The sequence below is a fragment of the Lissotriton helveticus genome, chromosome 11, assembly GCF_964261635.1.
Source record: "Lissotriton helveticus chromosome 11, aLisHel1.1, whole genome shotgun sequence".
NCBI lineage: Eukaryota > Metazoa > Chordata > Amphibia > Caudata > Salamandridae > Lissotriton > Lissotriton helveticus.
This window is the reverse complement of record NC_136072.1, coordinates 386,983,784-387,005,042: the sequence shown is the minus strand read 5'-3', so window position 1 is coordinate 387,005,042 and position 21,259 is coordinate 386,983,784.

Here is a 21,259-nt window from a genome sequence, read left to right as displayed (position 1 = left end):
TTTTGAGGGTTTCCCAAACCAGATCTATGAATTCCTTATTATTCTTACCCAACCCCTCTGCCTGTGGGCCCTTATCCTCTAAAATGGTGGTAGGGGGAATAACTAAGCCCTCTCCCCTACCCTCACTTGGTGGCTGTATGCTCGGAATGCGCTCTGCTATGGCGTTACTTGCTGGAACGTTAGTCACTGCCAGATGTTGAGAAACTGCAATTTTTGCCTTCTTACGAAAGTAAGCAGAGCGAGAATGGCGCTTTCTTTTTGATTGTTTGCCACTAGTGCTGGTGGTAATCGGAGATGCCTGAGGGAGTGGGTTAAGGGTGGGATTCTGAACACGAGAAACTGTGGGCAGGTTTGCCTCGTCTATGTTAGATGGGTGCTCTAAGGCTAAGGGAAAGATAGCAGGGATCGGGGACTGATGGACATCAACCTGAGTAACTACACAATAGGGGCGGACAGGACGCTCCGGAGTAACCGAAGCAGCAATGTGGCCTAGAGAGGATTTTTTTGAAAGTGCAATGACTTGAGACAGCCTTCTAGCAGCTACCAGTTCTAAGGAAACCCGGGTTTGGAGTTTGGATATCTCTTCGTCTATAGCTATATTAGTACGGGTAATAAAGTCATCCATGGGGCCACTAATTGGTGGCCCACTTTTAGAGGCCTTACTACGTGTTACCCTAGTACTCATGGCGCTTGGTATAAGAGGACAAACGCTGGTCAAGCGGGCAGAATTGGATAATATGATTATTTAATTACCTTTATAGGCTTATTATTGTTTACGGAAATAATAGGCGAAAGAGGATGGGCCAGTCCAGTCCGCTCACTCCTCGAACGGCCTCAAACGGCCCGCTCTTAGCCCGGTCTTCGCCCCGGGCTGCGTCCCGCGCTGCGGGAGACTACTGATGTTATATAGGGGGCGTAAAGGGCAAGGGGCGGGCCAGCGGGGAGAGCGGACCGGATGCTGTGTCCGTGGTTTTGCAGGGACTCCTGGTCACTGGAGTCCCCGCACGCTTGCAGCCCCGCCGAGCCACTCGCCCTTACCTCCGCCTTCCTTCTCCTACTGCCGGTGTGTGATGATGGTCAGTGCACTCCCGTGCGACGCGGCACCCGTGAAGCGGGTGCGGCTAGGAGCGGACACGAGACTTGCCTCTAAATTCAGGAGTATCTGTCCGTATCGCCTCTGCTCAACAAGGTAATCGCCATGCAAATAGATGAAGTCTGGCCCTCTGTACGCTTGGTCATTTTGCATAATTTTATGTCCCTTCACAGAAAGGAACGTGATACCCAATCGGACTATATCAGAGTCTTTATCCATCGAGATACATCTATTAAACTACCTCCAATTAAAAAGAGAGGCCCAATCAATGCCTGCAGGTATGCACATTAAGCGACTCAGCCCAGCTACCTAATAGTGATAGGCAGTCACTTCAAACTGTTTACCCTCTTGTCTTACCCAACTTAACTCAAATGTGTGAAGTATTTAAGTACAACAATTCCCTCTATTGTGAAAAATATGCGACGAACAATTATGGTGAAAACATGAATTACCCCATTAAGAAAATTAGGAAAGTGTCCTTTTTAAAAGAAAATAACTTGTTTAAATTGTTATTATGAATGTCACTAATTGTATTTTTCCTTTGTATAGAACTGTTTTATCTTGATGAAGGTGATATCATAATACACCGAAACGCTGCGTCGACAACTTTTGATAACTGGACATCCATGATTATTGTGACTTTTTGTATATTGTGAATAATACGATCCTGTATGATTTTATATGTGTATAAGGATTAACCTTTTCCTTAAACAAACAAGCATTCACAATGCAACGGTTTCGCCTTTGTAAAAGTGCTAAATAGTGAAATGGTTCGGATACAGGACATAAAGAGAGTGTGCAGCCATCAACAGAAACAAGTCACATGTTAGAAGATAACACCTACAAAAAATTCACCTTGCGTAATGATTGATAGATGCCAGCACAGTGTGTTAAATAAAGCATCCTATTGTGTAACTAAACCCAACGCATTTGGTAAAAAGAAATATCCTTGAACCATACAATGGAAGGCAACCAAAACGTAAAACTAGCTGTGCTACTTAAAACATGAGGGTATGGGGATTCCCACCAATCAAATAAGTCTCACTCAGTTTAATCAATACATGGAAGCATATGTGAAATGGGAGTATAGGGCATCCAAGCCTGTGGCAACATAAGCATGCCACATCCCACAACATCCGCCAATATCTGAATGTGAGGTCTAGGCCTGGAACAATAAATGTATGGGGGGCATTCAGACCAACAAATAGGTACAGGGGTGCTTCATTGCCTTTCTGATGAAGCCCATGGACCTGTACCAATGGCAGACCCAAATCAATTGAGAGTTGAGGGGACCTATGACAATACAAACTTTGCAGCACTTTAGTCCTGTACCAACTGCTGTGCGAGAGCATCCAGGTCCTGTCACTACATGCACTGCAACCCTTCCCTTCAAAGTTGTGCGAAAAGCACGGGCCCTGTCTAGACTGGGATAAGGGGTTTCAAATGGCCACAGACAATAGTATTAGGTACCACCTAAGGCCAGTGGTAAGGACTGCATGGGTGCTCCAGCTCACGAACCAATGATGGGTACCATTGGCCTGTTCCAACAGTGCACATAAGTACAATCTGTTCTGTGCCTGTTGAACAGTACACCCAGACCCAGGTCATTTAGGGATACTGAAGCCCCAGGACATGAGCCAAGTGACTCATGGGAAACGACCACCAGCCTACATATACGCTACCTATAAAACAAGCTGGTCTGCACACTGTGGAATTGAGAATACCCAGAACCTCAGCCAATGGGCTATCCCAAAACAAGCACTTCAAAGCACGTTCTAGTGAATATAAAGGAAGAACTGTATCTTTCTTAGCTAGCAGTATACTTACAGTAAGCGAGGTAGATTATAGTTTGGACCGTGCGCCTGTTTACGTAATATAGCACTTAGTTTCCAACCATAAGATTTCGTGCAATAACGCAGCGCATTCGGAGAGTCAGAGTCCTGATTCACTTCAATCTCATCAGTTTGATTAATGCATGTGAAAACACTAATCTTTGAAAACAAATTCTATGTAACGGCACCAGTAATGCTACTGCCAAAACTTCCAGTGTCTCCGTTTTTGTGCAGCAATTAGAACATATTGGGTGCACGAATGGCAACACTGCTCGGTTCTAAGAGCCAGCCGCTCAGCTACAAGAGGACCTGCCTGCAAAGGTCTGTCATACCACGTAACCCACCCACTTCAAGAGGACTCGCACATCCCACCAGTCTGTCACCCCCTCCTAACATAAATCCCGTAATCCATTCCCAAAGACCAGCCGCTCGCTCACCCAAGACTGGGCCCCGGCCCGCTTCATCTATTCCCAGGCAACACGGCTCGCTGACACACAAAGGAGGCACAGCAGAGCTGAGCCTGCTGCTGCAGCTGTTGTCTTTCTCAAACTCGCTCAAATCCATAATGCAGACACACAGTCAAACTCCCGCGCTCAGGACGGAGAAGGATGCAAGCACTGCGCACGCTCGAGGAAGTAGAACGCTCCTCCCCTCAGCTCGAATCTCTTTTTTTTTCTGTCATTGTGCACGGCGGACATTTTGGAACTGGAATGTTAGCGTACAACTTAATTGAAAAGGCGGGCATTGGCCAGCCCTCATATGTAGAATGTTCCCGTACGACGTCTGAAAAAAGAGCTAGAGTGCTAACGTATCTCGTAGAATATGCACGCGGTGATCGCCATTCTGCTGTACAGTCCAACTCTAAACGTCGACTTGCAATATAGTATGAATCCCACTCCTAAGTTTTAAGTTACCTAATCTTACATATAAAAGTAAGTTTCACCGTTCTCTTTAATATGTACTTTTTTAATATAACATTTTTATTGGAATTTAAACCTTTGTGACGTGAATAAAGCACTGTCCAGAAAAATAAACACAGTACAGTTTCATGTCCATGCTTTCTCTAAATACTTTCTTGGTTACAAGGCAAAAAACAAGAAACAACGGCACAAAAGGGGGGCAGAGGCTTACCTCATGGCCTCGGTAGACGCTGCTCGGAAAGCACAGCGTCCTGTAGGGATTCGGGGGCGTGCTCTCCCCTTCCCATTGGCTGGAAGGTAAAATTCCAGCCAATGGGAAGAGGGGAGGGCGGGACTTAAAAAAAGACCCAGAAACGCCCCCGAATCGCGTCAAGGCGGGCCCTGAACTGAGTGACGCTCCTCTCCTCCAATGGCTGGCCAGCATTTACGAGGCCAGCCAATGCAGGACAGGGGCGTCTTCAGGCGCCCATACTACAGACAAAAGATTTCGGCTCCGCCCACTGCTTACGCAGTGCGACGGTAGCCGAAACCTAAAAAGACTTAGAAATCGTTCTAACATATGGTATTTTATCAATGTGTATTATCTATGATTTTATGAACTTGTAATAAACTGTTTTTTTTAATAGACCACGTGATGTTTTTTTACATTTGTGTCTTCACCTTTCTTTTTACTGTGTAATCATGTAATTGTTTAGACATAGTTGGCATCTTTGAGCTATGAGGGGAGTACTGTGAAGGGCCCCAAGAGTTGGTCTCATTGGACCTTTTGATTTCCTTAATCTTTTCTCTCCTGGTCCTTTATTGAATTTTTAAGGAGTCCTCCCTTCCTTTTATTATTTATTCCATTTAACCCTCCTTGTGTCGTTAGATAAATGTACTTCAACATAAGCAGGTCCAGGCATCGAGCTAGCAACAGTAGAAATGCCTTTGATCTGCATGGAAAGCAATAGGGGGTTATGGTCACTCTCTGTCCGCTCTTGAACTTCCATGTCTACTAGAGAGGGCCAAAATTCCTTATTGAGAAGGATAAAATCAGTGCGGCTGCTACGGAGGCCTTTGTTAAACGTTGGCGAGCCCCACCTGTCTGAAGCTGACCTCCTGTTTACCGCCCGGACCCCCTGTTCTAAACAGAACGCTTTCAGCTGTAGAGCTGCCCCTGTCCATTTTTTAATGGGAGGTAGATCTAAGTGCTGTATATTCTACTGGCAATCCTCCTCACCATTAAGTATATCATTGTTGTCATCTAGGGGTTCGAAAGAGCAATTAAAATCTCCAGCAATTATCATATTGCCTACACCTCTATGTTCAACTAGAAACATGTCTAAAAGAGCAACAGTGGGAGATGCTTTGCTGCCTTGCACATCCCTCACATAAACATTAATGAGCAGCAAGTCGAGTACTTCTGCCATCTGTATTATAATTATAAGTATATCCCTAGTATCAATATATAGCTCATTCACCCTATACTGGTCTGACTGTCTCACCCATGTTGTTAGGCCCCCTATTGGTCTACCCCTCTTCCCTCCTTGTGCAGTTTTTGAAAAGTTTATAAAGCCCTGTCAGTAAACTTGATCCAGGGCGCAAGTTTCCTGGAAAACCATTATATCATGGTCTTCAACAAAATTCGACCAGTCCACAGAAGATGTTTTAGAGCATAGCCCTGCTATGTTCCACAAAACTAGTTTTAGGCCAGAGATAACTTGGGACTTTCTTGCTCTATACGTAACAGACCCACTACAACCAAGTTCCCCTTCACCTAGTATGTTACTTTTTTGTAAATGACCATTATACCCTACCTCACCCTCCAGATTGAGACTCGTGGTTCTTTCTCTCCTGGTATTAGTTAATGTGATTGGAGTATGTGCTCCGTTGTTTTGGGTGTCTGTTACACTATTGAGTACAAGCTGATGCCTGGAGGGGGGTGTATCTGGACTAATGGAACATGTTTTGTTTATGAGCCAATCTATTTCTTCCAGAGTAGAAAGTATGTCAAACCTGTTACACATAGGGATCGTGTAGTTACAGGGGGCCTGGTCAGGGAATGGATCCATAAGCACTCCCCTACCTCTTACATGTTCACCATGGGGCTTATAGAAAAACCTCAAGGGGAGTATACTAATGTCTTCCTTAGTTACATACCTAGTACCCGCCCTGTCCAAAATAGTCTGAACCAAGTGTGGGGACCTAAAGCTTATAACCACATAATCTCCTATGAGTATCTTTCTGGATCAACCCACCCAAGGAATTCTTCGAATAATTTTAAATTCACTAAATAGTGCATTCCCTTCCCTTGATCAAGCATTAAGCAGGTGCATAGCCTTGTTCTTTAATGAGGGCCAGTGTTCTGGGGCACAGAAGAAAGCTTTGGGACATTAGCTAGTACAATTGCGTAAGGAGTCGCTTCCGGAGGAGGTGCAGGGACATATTCTCATTCACAACTCCTCCCTGAGAAACCTGGGAGCCTGCCTTATGCATTGTGGGAGCGGTTGGAAAAGGGCTTACTGTGGGGTTAGCCACTAAGGGCCAAGTCCTGACATTTGGAGCTAATGTAACTGTACTAGGTCGTGTTCTAGATTCAGCGGACCTTCCCAGTCTTCCTTCGATGATACCTGCTTGCCCTGTACCAATTGGTGGTTGGGATGCACTAGATAAGTGCTGCTCTATTTTAATCAGTCTCTCTTCAATACCTGACAATTTTATTAACACTGGATCCAGGAGGGCAAAAAGTTTATCTTCCACTCTTTTCAGGAGATCAGACTCATGGTTAATGTTATCATTGTTGGTGGTTCCATTGCCCCCGGTATTTAAACCCAATACATCCTGCGCTCCTCCTTCGCAACCCTGTGTTACGGTCTTCCGTTTTGACATTTTTGAAACCTGGTGCGTGGTTTTAGTCAGACCACGCGCTTTTCTCTTTTTTTGATTGTGTACCCCTCCCATAGCCTGTGTGGTACTTTGCTGGCGTGTAACTACTTTGGTAGGGGGATCACAAGATGTAGATAAAATACAATCTAAACTGCTTGGTGGGGAAGAGCCATCTTGCTGTGTTCACTACGGGCGCTTGACTCCGTGGCGGAGGGCTATCAGATGGCCCGTTATGTTCCGGTATGGGGATGGGACAGATGATACAGTTCCACTGGTGTGACTCAAAGGTTCTAATGAGAGTCTCCTTGCAGTCAACTGGATTTCGTGGATTAATACCGACTCAGCCCATGAGAGAAAGGCATCTAATGTACCCACTACTCCAGGGCCTCCCCCCCCACCCCCTTTCGCTTCCCTTTGCTCATTGGCCCAAATTATAACACACTAGAATAAACGCAAGCAAACTCAAATATATTCAGCCAAAAATAGGATTAACAGCTTAAGCTACATCAAATGTTAAGAAGATGGCCCAGTCCAGTCTCCTTCACTCTCTGATGGGCTCAGACGGGCCCGCCCTTGGTCCGGGCTTCATTCGGGCTGCGTCCCGTGCGAGCCCCATGCCGCGGGTGGAGAGGCAGCGCTTTAAGCGCGATCGCCACTGCTCCCCCTCACTCGCGGCAGCTGCGCTTGCTATGGTGCAGCCTGGGAGTTGTAGGCTCCCTCCTTGTGGCAATGCTGGTCCTGGCGGTAGTGGCAACAAAGAAGTCACTGTGGTAGCTGTGGCAAGCAGTGACAAGGCGGCAGAAGAATCCTCACAGAAACAGCAGCAACTAAGAAGAAGACTGAATTCAACTAAGAGGAAAACTGATTTCTGCTGTTGTCAGGTGTCATGCTTCAAGCATCCTTGGCATGGGGCTCAAAGGTTGGAGGGGTCTCTATCCAGTGCCCACCCTTCTGCCACTTCTCCCACTCCAAGTGGCTCTCCTACTGCAGCAGCACTTAAGCCAGCATCAATGGTGGTGTGTGTGGTGGGGTTAGCCCAGCCCTTGGCAGCGACGCTAGTGGTCGCTGCATCCTGTTAACCGGCTACTCCTGAACCAGTCTCCGTAACATCCAATTTCTTGCCCTTGAGTGCTTTTGGTTAGTGATTAGCGTTTCTCCAAGTATCCCTGGTTGAAAAGCAGTGTGCTCAAAAGACGCCACTGTTTAAATGTATATTATATTGGACTATAATTGTATTTATATAGACCTTATTACCCCTGACGGGATGTTAAAGTACTCTAAGCCAGGCAGCATGTCTACCAGGAACTCTACGGGCCTCATTTATGAGCCCCCTTGCACCGTCAGAACGTCACTTTTTGTGATGTTCCGTGGTGTCGGAGCCTTCTCTATATTTATGAGACATCACTAAGCCACTTTTTTTGGCTTAATGCTGCCTCGTAAATATTGTCCCCTTTAACACAGTTTTCTTCGTTAAATGGGTGTGCAATGGGTTTTGTTGGGGGAGTTCCCAGCAACATCCGTAGCATTTTTGACACTGCCCCAGATTTACGAGAAATCGTAAATTTGAGGAATTTCCAAAAATGTATGTCTCTCCAGTGGAGACGTTAGGGAGGCACAACGTGGAGAAATATCTTTATTTCTCCTCGTTTTTCATTTTTCTGCAGCACACATAGAAAAGGGAAAAAGGCTCTTGTGATTGCTTTTTGTGCAGGAAGATTTTCCTTCCTGCACAAAAGTAATTATCCCTGCAACGCAGGCACCCTTGCACCATGGTGCAAAGGTGCCTGCGTTTGCGCAAGGCAGCCCATTGTGGGCTGGTGCAGGGAAAAAAGGACATGAATGTGCTGTATCTCATAGATACAGCACATTCTGCCCTTTTCTTTTGCCGTAGGGCAGCACAGCATGAAGGCCTGCTGTGCTGCCATACTGCAAAAACACATACATGAGGCCCCACATTTGTAGTTAATCCAGGTGTAATTGGTTATTGTTGGTCAATGGGATTCGTTTTAAATTCTCAATGAGTCAAATCCATGACTTTGCTCTAGTTTCTTTCTGGTAGATTAAATTGATAGGATTAGATGCGATCATTAGAGGGAGCTATGTGAGTTCATACAAATGACTGGCATGATTAACAGATAAACTAGAAGAAATTAGGTATGTGCTCCAAGAGAATATTCAATCCCTGATTTAAAAAAAGAATCATACAAGAAGTCTCTTTACAAGTGCCTATCTTTATATGTGTGGATTCTCTGCCACGAGTTCGGAAACTTAGCAGTTGTAAAGATACTACTCATAAAATCTGTGAATGGCAAAAAATAGTAAACTTACACAAAAGTGTACATTTACCTTTGTAATCAGGCCTAACGTGTTTCCTTCGCTGAGGTATGATGGGCAGCTACTTCGTAATCATGTGTCACATTTGTTGGTCATTATAGTTTTGTACAAATTCCCAGGAAGGTTCTCTTGGGAAAGCTGTTTGGAATGCTGTCAATTCATAGATGCTAAAATTTTCTTTGGTAATCAGGAAAATACACGAATTTGCTTTATTGTCTTGTTTATGATTATTAAAACACAACAAGAATGATTTGCTTGCTGCATCCATATAAAGTACTGACTGTGACGAGGCAGATGGAAGAGGAGGTAATGAGTCGCTTATGTACCCAGAAACCTCATTATTCCATGCCCAGGTTTTCATTTTCCCAGTCCTAAATTGCTCCCTTATTCTCTTTCTTGTTTCTCATGCCTAAACTCGAGTATGACATGAAGTGCTGATTGGATAATGCAGAAGAATGGGACTTTGTAAACACATAGACTAAAAGCTGATTTACACAGATGATTTAAAAAAAAAAAAGAAAAAACAATACGTGTTAAAGGTTGTCTCTCTCGAGGTGTGGCCTCATGAGTACAGGCTGGGGTGATGAAGACCTGGGCTCCCAAGTAATGAAAAGTATTGGTAATTCATTGGATCATTCTTTCTAGACACTAATGTGCTTTCATATAGAAATGAAACATTGATGAAAGTGTTTATTCGTATAAGAGGTGGAGAGAGTATAGAATTCCAGTGAGTGAGGAGTATAAAATAGATGACTGAAAAAGATCTAGAACTTATATCAACATATCAAATAATGGCTAGTTCTTCTCAGCAGCTTCCTCGTGCTGTTTACGAATGATATTCTGGGACTGACTAAAATATTATTCTAACTCCAGACTTTGAACAATTAGAAAATAATGGTGCATATTATCAAGCAGGGCGATAGGCATTTAGCGCCACTTTAGCGGCAGTTTTCGGCCGCTAAGCGGCGATAATTCTATCGCCCTATTAGCAAGCTGTCGCTAACTGATGTTAGCGAAAGCTTTTAGGCGATACCCAACCAGTTAGCCACAACGTCGCTATCGCCTATTAGCAAGGCAGGCGTAGCGATGGAAAGATTTGCGCTAAGCGCAAATATCTCCAAATACTAACACCTGCCCAGACCAGTTCTTAGCCATGTTATCCAATGGGAGGTGGATAACATGGCTAAGAGCATTTTGTCGCTAATGCATGAATATCGTCTATTAGCAAGGCAGGCGTAGCGATGGAAATATTTGCGCTAAGCGCGTATTTCTCCAAATACTAACTCCTTCCCAGACCAGTTCTTAGCCATGTTATCCAATGGGAGGTGGATAACATGGCTGAGAGCATTTTGTCGCTAATGTGTGAATATCGCTGTATTCTCAGCGATATTCATGCATTTCGCCGCTATCGCTGGATATTTTAGCACAATGGAGAAAAACGTTGCTAATAGCATGTTTTCTCCGCTAACATATCCAGTGATAGGCAGCGATACAAAAATCGTCGCTGAGCCTATTAAGCGATAATTATCGCTACTTGTTGGTAATATGTCCCCAAGTTTATTACGTTGTGTCTGGGAATAGGCGCCAGCTCCATCGCCAGACATGGAGAATGGCATCATTAAGTTAAAGGTGGGGGGAGGAGGCTTGAGGGGGCATCCAATGCATATCCCTGAACATGCCCTTGTTAGTCGTAGTGAGTTTCTAGCTGCACGCCTCCCTGCCCTCAGCCGAGCAGGCCTGGTCCCATCCCTGGGGGCATGTTTGTGTATAGCGTCAGTCTGACTGCCTGTCACAAAATGTTATCAGTCACTGATGCTAATGCACCAGAGCCTTTTCAAAGCCCCAGACATCTTTCTTTCTTCTATCACGAAAGAAAGGATATGGCTGTCTTATTAGGACTGTTGATGTAATGCACTGTTCACGAAGACACAACTTTAGAGTCCAGCCGACCTCCATCCAACGTGCTCTAAATGACTATCTGTTTCCCAAGCAAAAACCTTGTTTCAGCGCAAATCCGGCGTGTTTTTTCTTGGTCAGCACAGAGTTGTGCATAAAAACGGGCTAGTAAAAGTGCTTCTTCGGGGAATTTTGCAGCCGGTTCACGGTTTATGAGGAAAAAAAGAGTAACTTTTGAAATAGTCATCTGTGTTTAAGGTTGCATGTCACTATACTAAGGGCGACCATATTGACCTGCATAAATATTGCATGCGCTTCATTACCGACCACCACATTGTGGGATAGAAAGTTCGGGGCAGATTTATAAGCCCCCTGCGCCTCTTTTACGCCGTTGTTGCGTCACTTTTGTGACGCAGCGGCGGCACAAAAGATGCGCCATGGTGCGGGGTATTTACAACGTGACGCATCTCCCAGATGCGGCACGTTGTAAAGCCCTGCGCCAGAAGGAGGCGTTCCATCATGGGGGGGGGGGGTTCCGGTGCAGGAACACCTCCCAAAAATGGCTGAGTGAAATCTACAAGATTTCACTCAGTCACTTTTGAGCCCATGGTGCGTCAAAACCCTGCACCTGCTTGAAGCAGGCGTAAGGATTGACGCAGCATTGTGGAGATAGGGCCCCCCAGAGCATTGCTGGAGCTGCGTCGTGCTAGCGACGCAACTCCAGCAATGCGCCGCTTTTACGGCACATATGCATGACGCATCTGTGCCGTTTTTGCCCCATGGTGCGCCGCATTGTAAATGCGGCGCATCCAGAGTGGCGGAGCTGCGGCGCACAATACCTGGCGCATCCCTGCTGATATGCAGGGATGCGCCAGTTATTGTAAATCTGCCCCTATGTATTTACCACTCTTAACTCCACCTCTACTTACCTAGGCTTCCCTTTCATTGTATTTGTTTGAGCTATGTTATGGATGCAAAATAATTTTGTCATGCGATAAATTGTATGGGATATAATGTGGATAAAGCATATTTTTGCACACGTCTAGACTACGCTTTTTTGGTCATTCAGAAACAGAAAGATGGGGAAACATTATGCAATGTGCATGAGTGTATGGTTTTCACGTACCACGCCCATCCACAAACCTGTCCTACCAACACAAAAAAACTGCTACACATTATTTCACAACAGAGACCACCAGTTTTTCACAATGTACGACACAACCAAATGAGACAACCAAACAGACCAGAGCATGCTACACTATATTAAACAATACATCATGATGACGTCTCACTTCTACTGCGCTACAGCACTTCCCCTCCGCCTAACACCTCGCTATTGCGTTCGAGGGTCCATCACAAACATACAATACATATATACACAACAAACATACAAATACAAAAACCAAAGCGAAGAATGGGAAGTTGCACAAAGTCTACACCTATTGTACCCTGAAAAACCACTGCATCCGGTGAGATGCAATGACAGCAAGCAAATCTGTAAGGCATTCGCAAACAGACACATATGAAACTAAAGGTATACATTAAATTGAAGATATGCTTTCAATTATTCATGCATTCTTATAAAATGGTCTCTACTTACAACCGAGTGAAGTTCAGCAACTTCAACTATACACAGAACAAGCAATAACAATATTACAAAGTGTGCGTATTTACAGAAAGAAGAAAAGTGCATGTACAAGCTGATTGGCCAGGAGTATCATGAAAAAAGATGTAGGATGTAAGTGGGGTCAAAGGGAGAGGATGCTGGGTGAAGGGGAGACCAGATAGAAGGAAGAGATAGAAAGAGCAAGCAGTTAGTAAAATAAGTGTGTGGAAGGGAATAGAGGACATATTTGGGCAAGTAGTTCAGTTGAAGCTACTTTAAATGAGAGATATGAATGGTACTCGATTAGATGTAGCTTGATCAGGAAGGTGTTCTGTTTTTTTCAAAGGTTGAAGAAGGATTTTCCAAGGCTTAGTTCCACTCGGAATGAGTTGCACCACGCATTTGCTGAATTGGAGTCTATGAGGCTGCTTTCCAGGTTTAGGGATGTAAGGCTCTTGTCCCTTCCATTAATAATACTAGAGGACGCCACACTGTCAGAAAGCTGTCTATATCCTTGCACAGGAATCTTGTGAGTCTCTTAATAACCATAGTGTCTTTAAATTCACATTTCAGTGGAAGGGCCCTGATTTTGTAATGCTTCACAAGACAAACTAAATTTACTGTCAACAGAAGTTGATGCACCAGTTTCCTTTTCCTATTATCAACCTCCTCCCAAATGTCAGGATGAAGTCCTAGAATAAACTCCAACAGATCAGAATGACTAAGGGTCCAAACAATCCTTTTAATATCCACCAGCACTTCCTTCCAAAATATTTGCATTCTAAAGCACTGGCACCAAATGAGTATTGCTGTACCCACATCCCCCTTTCCCTCAAGCAATCATTATTCGTAATGGGAAATACATGTTCTGTTTATCCAGGGTTATATACCATTTCATCAGTACCCTGAAGTCAGTTTTACTGTGGTGGAATGCTGTATTATATTTAGACATTATCTACCATTGTGCATCAGAAACTGCTCTTTGTGGGATTTTAACCCATTTCTCCTACTTCCAAAGAGGTTTCCTCTCATCTGGCATGATTCAAGACTAGTCCCTTTAACCTTGTACACATGGTAACAAGAGCCTCTAAGGAAGTCTTCTTTTAAGTCACTGCCTTTCTTATTTAAAGATTAATTAGCCAGTGGTGTGCTTGTTGATATCTGAATCTCTCCCTCCCATCCAGTTCAAACTGTCTCTTACAATCAATAATAGATTTATTATCCAGATTCCAATATCAGGAGTGGTGGATTTTCTTTTTCACCTCTTGCTGGTGTAAAGTCTGGGTTGAAGTGGATCGGGACAGTGGGAATTAAAGTGCCTGATAATAGTTTCTAACATCTGGGATTAAAAATGGCCCATTTGATCTATGTTTTTTCCGGACGTTTGTTGCCAATCATTGGGCTTTACCCTGCAAATTGGAACAGGTCCTTTGTAAGCTCTCAAATATTCTCCTTTGATTAGAGGTTGTGTATGCAACACTAAGTGTGAAATTAGCATATCCTGCAAGTCCGCCTACAAATTATTTTGTGTCTATTGTCCCCCTGTCCTGCCACAGAATGTAATGATAAACTCACTGACTTTTTAACACGTATTGCCTTAAGTTCCTCTAACTGCATCTGTTTAGGGGATTTTAATATTTGGATTGGACTACCCATTTTACCCTAATCAATCTATTTTCTCGAAACTATTGCTGCTCAAGACCTGTCACAGCTAATTTCTGCCTCTACGCACAAGGCAGGTCCCACCCTGTATCTGCCGTTCACCCATCTGGACTCAAACCTTCCCTTTAGATGTTCAGATTATGCACCCATCACTTTCACGTGGAGTCTAAAGACTACATTATTGGTCCGTAACCCCCACTCAGTACTGTGCAAGCATCTGTGGCACAAAGTATCATGCAGGAGCCTAAGTTTCAATAAATTGCTTCTCCTTCAACAGGAGCCTCTCTTCCTGAGGTTGCAGTTGATTGCAATATTATTTTATGTCTGCCTTAGATCAGTTAGCTCCACAAAATGTGTGCTGTAGTAACCACTCTAAACCCTCAGCCCCCTCGTTTTCAGATGCCCTCAGAAAAACAAAGCTTAATGTAAAAATATCAGGGAGAGATTGGTGAAACAGTTATTCTTCTGACAAGCACTATGATTTCGATATCGCGTTAAGCAATGATAAAAAGCAAGTTAGAATTGCCAGAGTAAATTACTTTGCCTCACAAACTGACCATGCCCATAACTCCAGCTACACTATCTTTGTCACAAAAGTCATCAGTCCTGACTGTTGTAACACCTCTATCCTACATTCACAAACTTTATTAGTGATGATCTCTTATTCCACAATAAAGTTAGCCTCATTTAGAGACTCTGTCCAAACTCACTCAATCTTCAGATATCAACAGTTTAATTAAACCACGTAATGGTCCTCCATCTGTTCTTTCAGAATATATGAGTCCGGAAAATGAACATTTTGCAATTCTTGCTCTTTCTATTAAATCAGGGCAACCACTTGTACCATGCCTGTTCATATTCTACATCCGGTAATTGATGGTATCGCTTTGCTTCCCATTAATCTCTATAATCAGTCTCTAGACACAGGTAATGTTCCTACAAATTGGAAACAGTCAGTGGTAGTCCCTTTCTCAAAAACGTTTGATGATTTTCCTAGTCTCAGCCATTACTGAACGATTTCCTTGCTTACCTTCCCGATCAGGATTCTCGAAAAGGAAGTCAATGTGCAACTCTCATCTTTTCTACATGGCAATGAATCCTTGATCCAGCACATCGTGATTTTTGCTCTCATTACAGCAATGAGACAATTTTGATTTCCATCTTAGATGATAAACATCTTCAAGTTGATCAAACATTCTTGGTGTCCTTGGTCATACCTGACATCTCAGCACCATCTCATAGAATAATTTGAGTCCAGCTTTTTCCAGTTTGGATACAAGGTAAAGAAAGCCCATGTTTAGATATCTGCTTGTCCTCAGATCTGATGCACAGTAGTCTAACATCTGCCTTTTCATTCAGAATTTAGGAAATTAGAGCAGATAGTTTCTCAGTACTCTCTCATGAGCTTCTTTGGTGCAACTCATCTGAACTTTCAGTCTTGCCTTTGTGACCTATGGAGATGATACAGAACTAACTTTAAAAAAATGTATTATCGTCGTTGATGCTTGGATGAGTAACTTTTTTCCTAAAATCAATGTGCAGAATCCAAAATTCTCATACAGGGAAATAAAATTGACCCTTACCTGTTCATTGGAATGGTAGTTGGTAGATCAAGGCAACCCACCATTCCTGTAACCAGAGTCTGCAATTTAGGATTCAGACTAGAGAGCAACCTCTTGTTATCCATGAAAGTCAGTAAACTTGTTTCTGCTTGTTTTTGTCAACTTTGCCTAACACATCATTTATTTTCCATTTTTGCCTTCTACATCCAGTTGTGCAGCTTTCCAAATGCTTATTCTGTCCAAATAAGACTACTGCATTTCATTTTAACTGGGACAAATTCTTAAGCTTCTCGCTTAACACCAGTGCATTCAAAACATGTCAGTTTGCCTCATCTTTGACCTCCCTCATTATTCTCCTACTTCCGCCCTTCATGGCAACCCTTCATTGGCTATCTATGTCCAATTACACCATCTTCAAGACTCTGATCATGGCACGTTGCACCAGGCATAACCCTGGCCCTCTTTACCTTCATGGCAAACTAACTCCATACAGGCCTGCTAGAGCTGTGGTATATAAATAAATAATACCGGATCTATTTTTGAGTGAATGAATGAATAACAGATAGCTCAATAAATAAGAGTCAAGATTCGAGGTAGTAGGAGTTTTGCAGGTTTATTACAGCATAAGGACAGGAACAGGACAACCTGCATAGGGATAGGATGATAGGGTGACAGGGCCCAGCAGCTGCTGGGGCTGGGGTGAGCGCGCTGGCTCTTAATAACAATACATGAGCATATATACATAACGCAAACACATAGCATTACATTGCAGTAGGCGTAGCAGTGGGTGGAGCAGAAGGCGTGACGCGTAGCAGTCGCGAAAGATAAGAGTAAAAAGAAGGTGTAACTCAGACATGTGATGCAAACGTAACAGAATATGTCATGAATGGGCGGAAACATAGGAGGGGGCTACCTAAGGAGCCGGGACCTCTAACCTGGTGGTGCGCGCAAACTGGCAATGACGTGTTACGAGGAGAAGCTGGGGGCTATGAACTCTGTGCTAGGAGCAGAGACTGAAGTCTGGAGGGTCGGAGCGACATGTACCTAAACCCTATCTGGTATCTGATGTTTAGGGAACATGTTGATATAAACTAGAAGTCATGAGGGGAAAAGCTAACTGACTCTAAGACTGGAGCATGCATTTATTCTACATGTAGTGCGTGATGAAGAATATTAAATGACCATTAAATACAGTATTTCTCTTAACATGGAGCCGAATAGGCTAGACAATGACGGAAACTATTGATGCAGTTCAGTAGTTTAGGAATGCAGAGAAGGAGGACTGAACTGATAGCTGGAATCACAACATAGTCTTGGCAGACTCAGAGGCAGAGCCAAGCTGCACCGGGCACTGCGAGGCAGGAAGTAAGTGAAAGGTCGAGGATACAGGTGGGGGCTGTATCGCTCCTCAGCGAGGCTTCAGGAGACAGGAGCTGAATCTGATGTCCGGGCCCTGTTGAGGCCTGGAAACGGGGACTTTATAATAGAATAACGTGCACACTGAGAAACGTGGCAACATTACTTTACATAGGCCTGATACTCATATTACTCATGGGGACTGGGAAATGACATACCAGAGGTGGACACAACTATAATTGCGTCTTGAATCGGACATAGGGAATAACATATGCATATTGATCATGCACACATAACATATGATGGATGACACGTAGGGACACAGAACATGGCAAAATTTACTTTTCCACAGAGCTCTTAGATCAGCCTCTCACCATGAATTTCAAGTTGCTCATGTTTGGCATCAAAGACAGGGAGCATACGGCCAGATTCATCATTGTAAATTCGGCTCGCAAAGGGCCAGATTCTGAGAATCTGGCCCTTTGCGAGCGCTATATTTGCATTTGGGATTCATCATCCCAAATGCAAAAATCGCTATTACCGAAATCGCTTAATTGCGAAGAATCGCATTTAAGGAATCTCAATTAGAGATTCCTTAAATGCTATTCATGAACCTTTTTAAAATTGCGAATTCGCAATATGGGGCCGCTATTTACCGCGAAGTGTAACTTCGTGGTAAATAGCGAAAACTTCGAAAAATGCACTTTAGTGCATTTTTCTAAGTTGTATGTTACATACACACATTTCCTTTGGACATGTGTGTGCACAACATCAGTCTACATTTACATTTCAGGGGTGCTACAGGGTGTCCTTTGGACACCCCTGGCACCCTTGAAATTGCATCCTTATTTGCGATTAGCAAATTGCTAATCGCAAATAATGAATGACTCCCCATTCATTTCTATGGGCCTTTAGCCCATAGGAATGAATGGGGAGTCATTCCTTATTTGCGATTAGCAATTTGCTAATCACAAATAAGGAAGCTGTAGGAATCGCAATTAATATTGCGATTTCTACATGAATGCCGTTTTGCGAGTCCTTAATAGCGATTCCTTAATAATCGCTATTAAGGACTCGCAAAACATTACAATGATGAATCTGGGGGATAGTCCTTCTCATACTTGGCACCTAATTATTGGAACTCATTACCTCTCAGTCTCTAAACGATCTCTGATAATCTACCATTTCCAGAATCCACTCAAAGTTTTGGATTTTTGGTTCCTAAATCTTAACTTTTGTCTTACTGCTTTCGTAGTAATCCCATTGTGTCAGGATACCCTTAAAGGTGGCAGCTGGCACTGCACATTTTTAAAGATTAGATTAAATTAGATATTACAAGCACGCAACAATATTACATTTAAAAACAGAGATCTTCTCGAGTCAAGACGCATGCAAATTTGTTAAATATCCCTCAAAAGCACGTGAATATTGGTTTCAGAAAGCTTGCCAAAAATAGTGTAATTTGGATCCCCAAATAGTTTACTCAATAATTGTGCACTCGGAATGGCGCTAAGTTCATCAAGTCATCAAATTCCTTGTCAGTTAGGTTCATTGGTAAAAGCTCAAACTACTCAGTATTGATCTCAAAGCCAAATATTCCTTAATATCACGCCAACACCCACAATAATGGCAGGACAGAAAATTATGAGTCAGCAAGTGACATCATGAAGTCATACACAAAACGACACCTTATGATCTGTGTCCCCAAATCTGATTCCCCTTACTGCACCTTGTGTCCTATTTCACATCGTCAGTCTTTTGATAGTTAAAACACACATTAGCATTACTATAACAAAAACTCTCTCTCTCTCTCTCTCTCTCTCTCTCTCTCTCTCTCTCTCTCTCTCGATGAAACAGGATGGATTATTCCTAGTTGACATACACCATTGCCCCAGGAGAATCACCATAGCAGGCTGGGACTATCTTTAAATATTCTGCAACCAGACCAGACCTCTCTAGCACCTTCCCCATGAATGAACATCTCATCCTATTGAAAGCTTTCTTTGGGTCCAGCAATATCAGCATGAACTTGTCCTTTATTACGTTATAGTTTCCCATTCATCCAAGGTTTGGACCAGACAACCGTATATCAGCCATTGCCATTGTAAGTTACATTTTCTTGGCTCCGTGAAGACACAAAACACCTCTGCCACTGAGGAAACTATCTTGCCTGGAAAATATTTTATTAATTGTCTTGTAAACCCGTTCAGGCATAGTGCGGTGTTTGAGTTTAAACATTAGAGGCCAGATGTAGGAGCCTAAATACCGGTCGGTAACGGCCGATTTCGGCCATTACCGACCGGTATTTAAGAATTGTCATGTAGGGGCATTTATTTTACAGATTCGGTAAATTTACCGAATCGGTAAATTTACCGATTCTGTAAAATACCGAATCGGTAATTTTACCGATTCGGTAAATCCAAATGTAGGTGGGACTCTTCAGAGTCCCAAAGGCCATACAGGTTCGGTATTTTACCACCCAATTCAATTGGGTGGTAAAATACCGAATCCAGGTGTGCATGCACACCTATGCCATGTGACAGACAGACATGCCCTTAGGGCATGTCTGTGTGCCACATGGCACACCTGCCTGTATTTGGGGTGCTAGAGGGTGTCAAAGTGACACCCCCTGCACCCTGGCAGGAATCGGTATTTACCGATTCGGTAATTACCGAATCAGTATTTCCCATTGATTCCAATGGGCTTCACAGCCCATAGGAATCAATAGGAAATACAGATTCGGTATTTACCGAATCGGTAAATACCGAATATTAAAGATTCGGTATTTCAATTTCTAGAAATACCTACATCTCCCCCCTTCATATTTACCGATTCATAAATACAGAATCTGTAAAATTCAGTATTTATGAATCGGTAAATACGAATTACCTACATCTAGCCCCTAGTGGTCTGTACCGTCTCATATTTCCTCATGATGCACGTCTTTAACCTTCAGAAAATACAGTTGTTGCCCAAAAAATGCATTGATTAGCAGTGTGAAAAGTGGCTACATTTTGCCCTCTGTAAATACCTATAATTCAGCATGTTCAAAGGGTCTCCCACATTATTGCAGGTTATATAATCTGTCTTAGAAAAAGAAAGTTCATGACTATCCTCTGACATGTTTTGCTCCCTCTAACCTCTCCTACAGCAGCACCCTCTGTCTCTTTTTTTGTCTCTAATGTCAGGCTAACATATTTGCACATAATACGGGTCTCAATCCCAACCCAGTGCATAGCCCCTATGGCCTAAAAAATAGTGTTCACATCTAGATATACTCTTCACATCTACCACACTGGCGGTAATTTAAAATAAATAGTAGCCCACTCTCTTGCTCCTATTTCTTTGAGGGTCTCCAGTTCTCATAAGAGCCACCATGGTTGGGACATAATCATGAACTGTGATCAATTTTCTTTTGGATTCAGGGCCGGAATGGCTGTAGCGGGCCCCGGGCATTTTCCCGGTGGGCCAACAGGGTAGGGGCTTGTTTTGGACCCCTGGGGGCCGTTTTTGTTAGCGCAATATCGGCACACTGTAACAAAAACGTCCGAAACCGGCCCTGGCAAACAGCTCGACAGCCCCCCCCCCCGGGGCTGGCCGATCTGTTTTCCAGGAACGCAGTCCGGCCGTGTTTGGAATCCAGCATTCTCTCAAAACAACCAAAACATGACTCATCTCACCTGTTTTTGAGCACGTGAGTGGAGATGCATGAAAATGTATACTCCCTATCTTTTTGATGAGGCTACCTGTACACATCCACCAACCCCAGGTTCTCATTTGCCTATTTATTGCCTCCCAATGCAACCTTCAAGATAGCAGTTCCTCAGTTCAATCTCTTTCTTCGGGTGGATTATATGGCTGAAACTCCTACAGTTATTAGAACATTGGAATGTTGAGGGCTCCATTAAAGACAATGGAGTGCGCCGGGTTTCTACTGGCCAGTAGAAGCCCGGAGAGCAACATTCCAATTTTTTTTCGTTTCACAGCTGTTGATTCAAACCTCCTCGGGCTCCAAGAGGCGTTTGTTTTCACAAATTAGAACATTCTGCCCTCTATGGGCAGAATGTTCTAATAGCCTTGAGGCCCTCGGTAGTGGGTCCTACCGGCCATTGAAGGCCCACTCCCTTTAACGC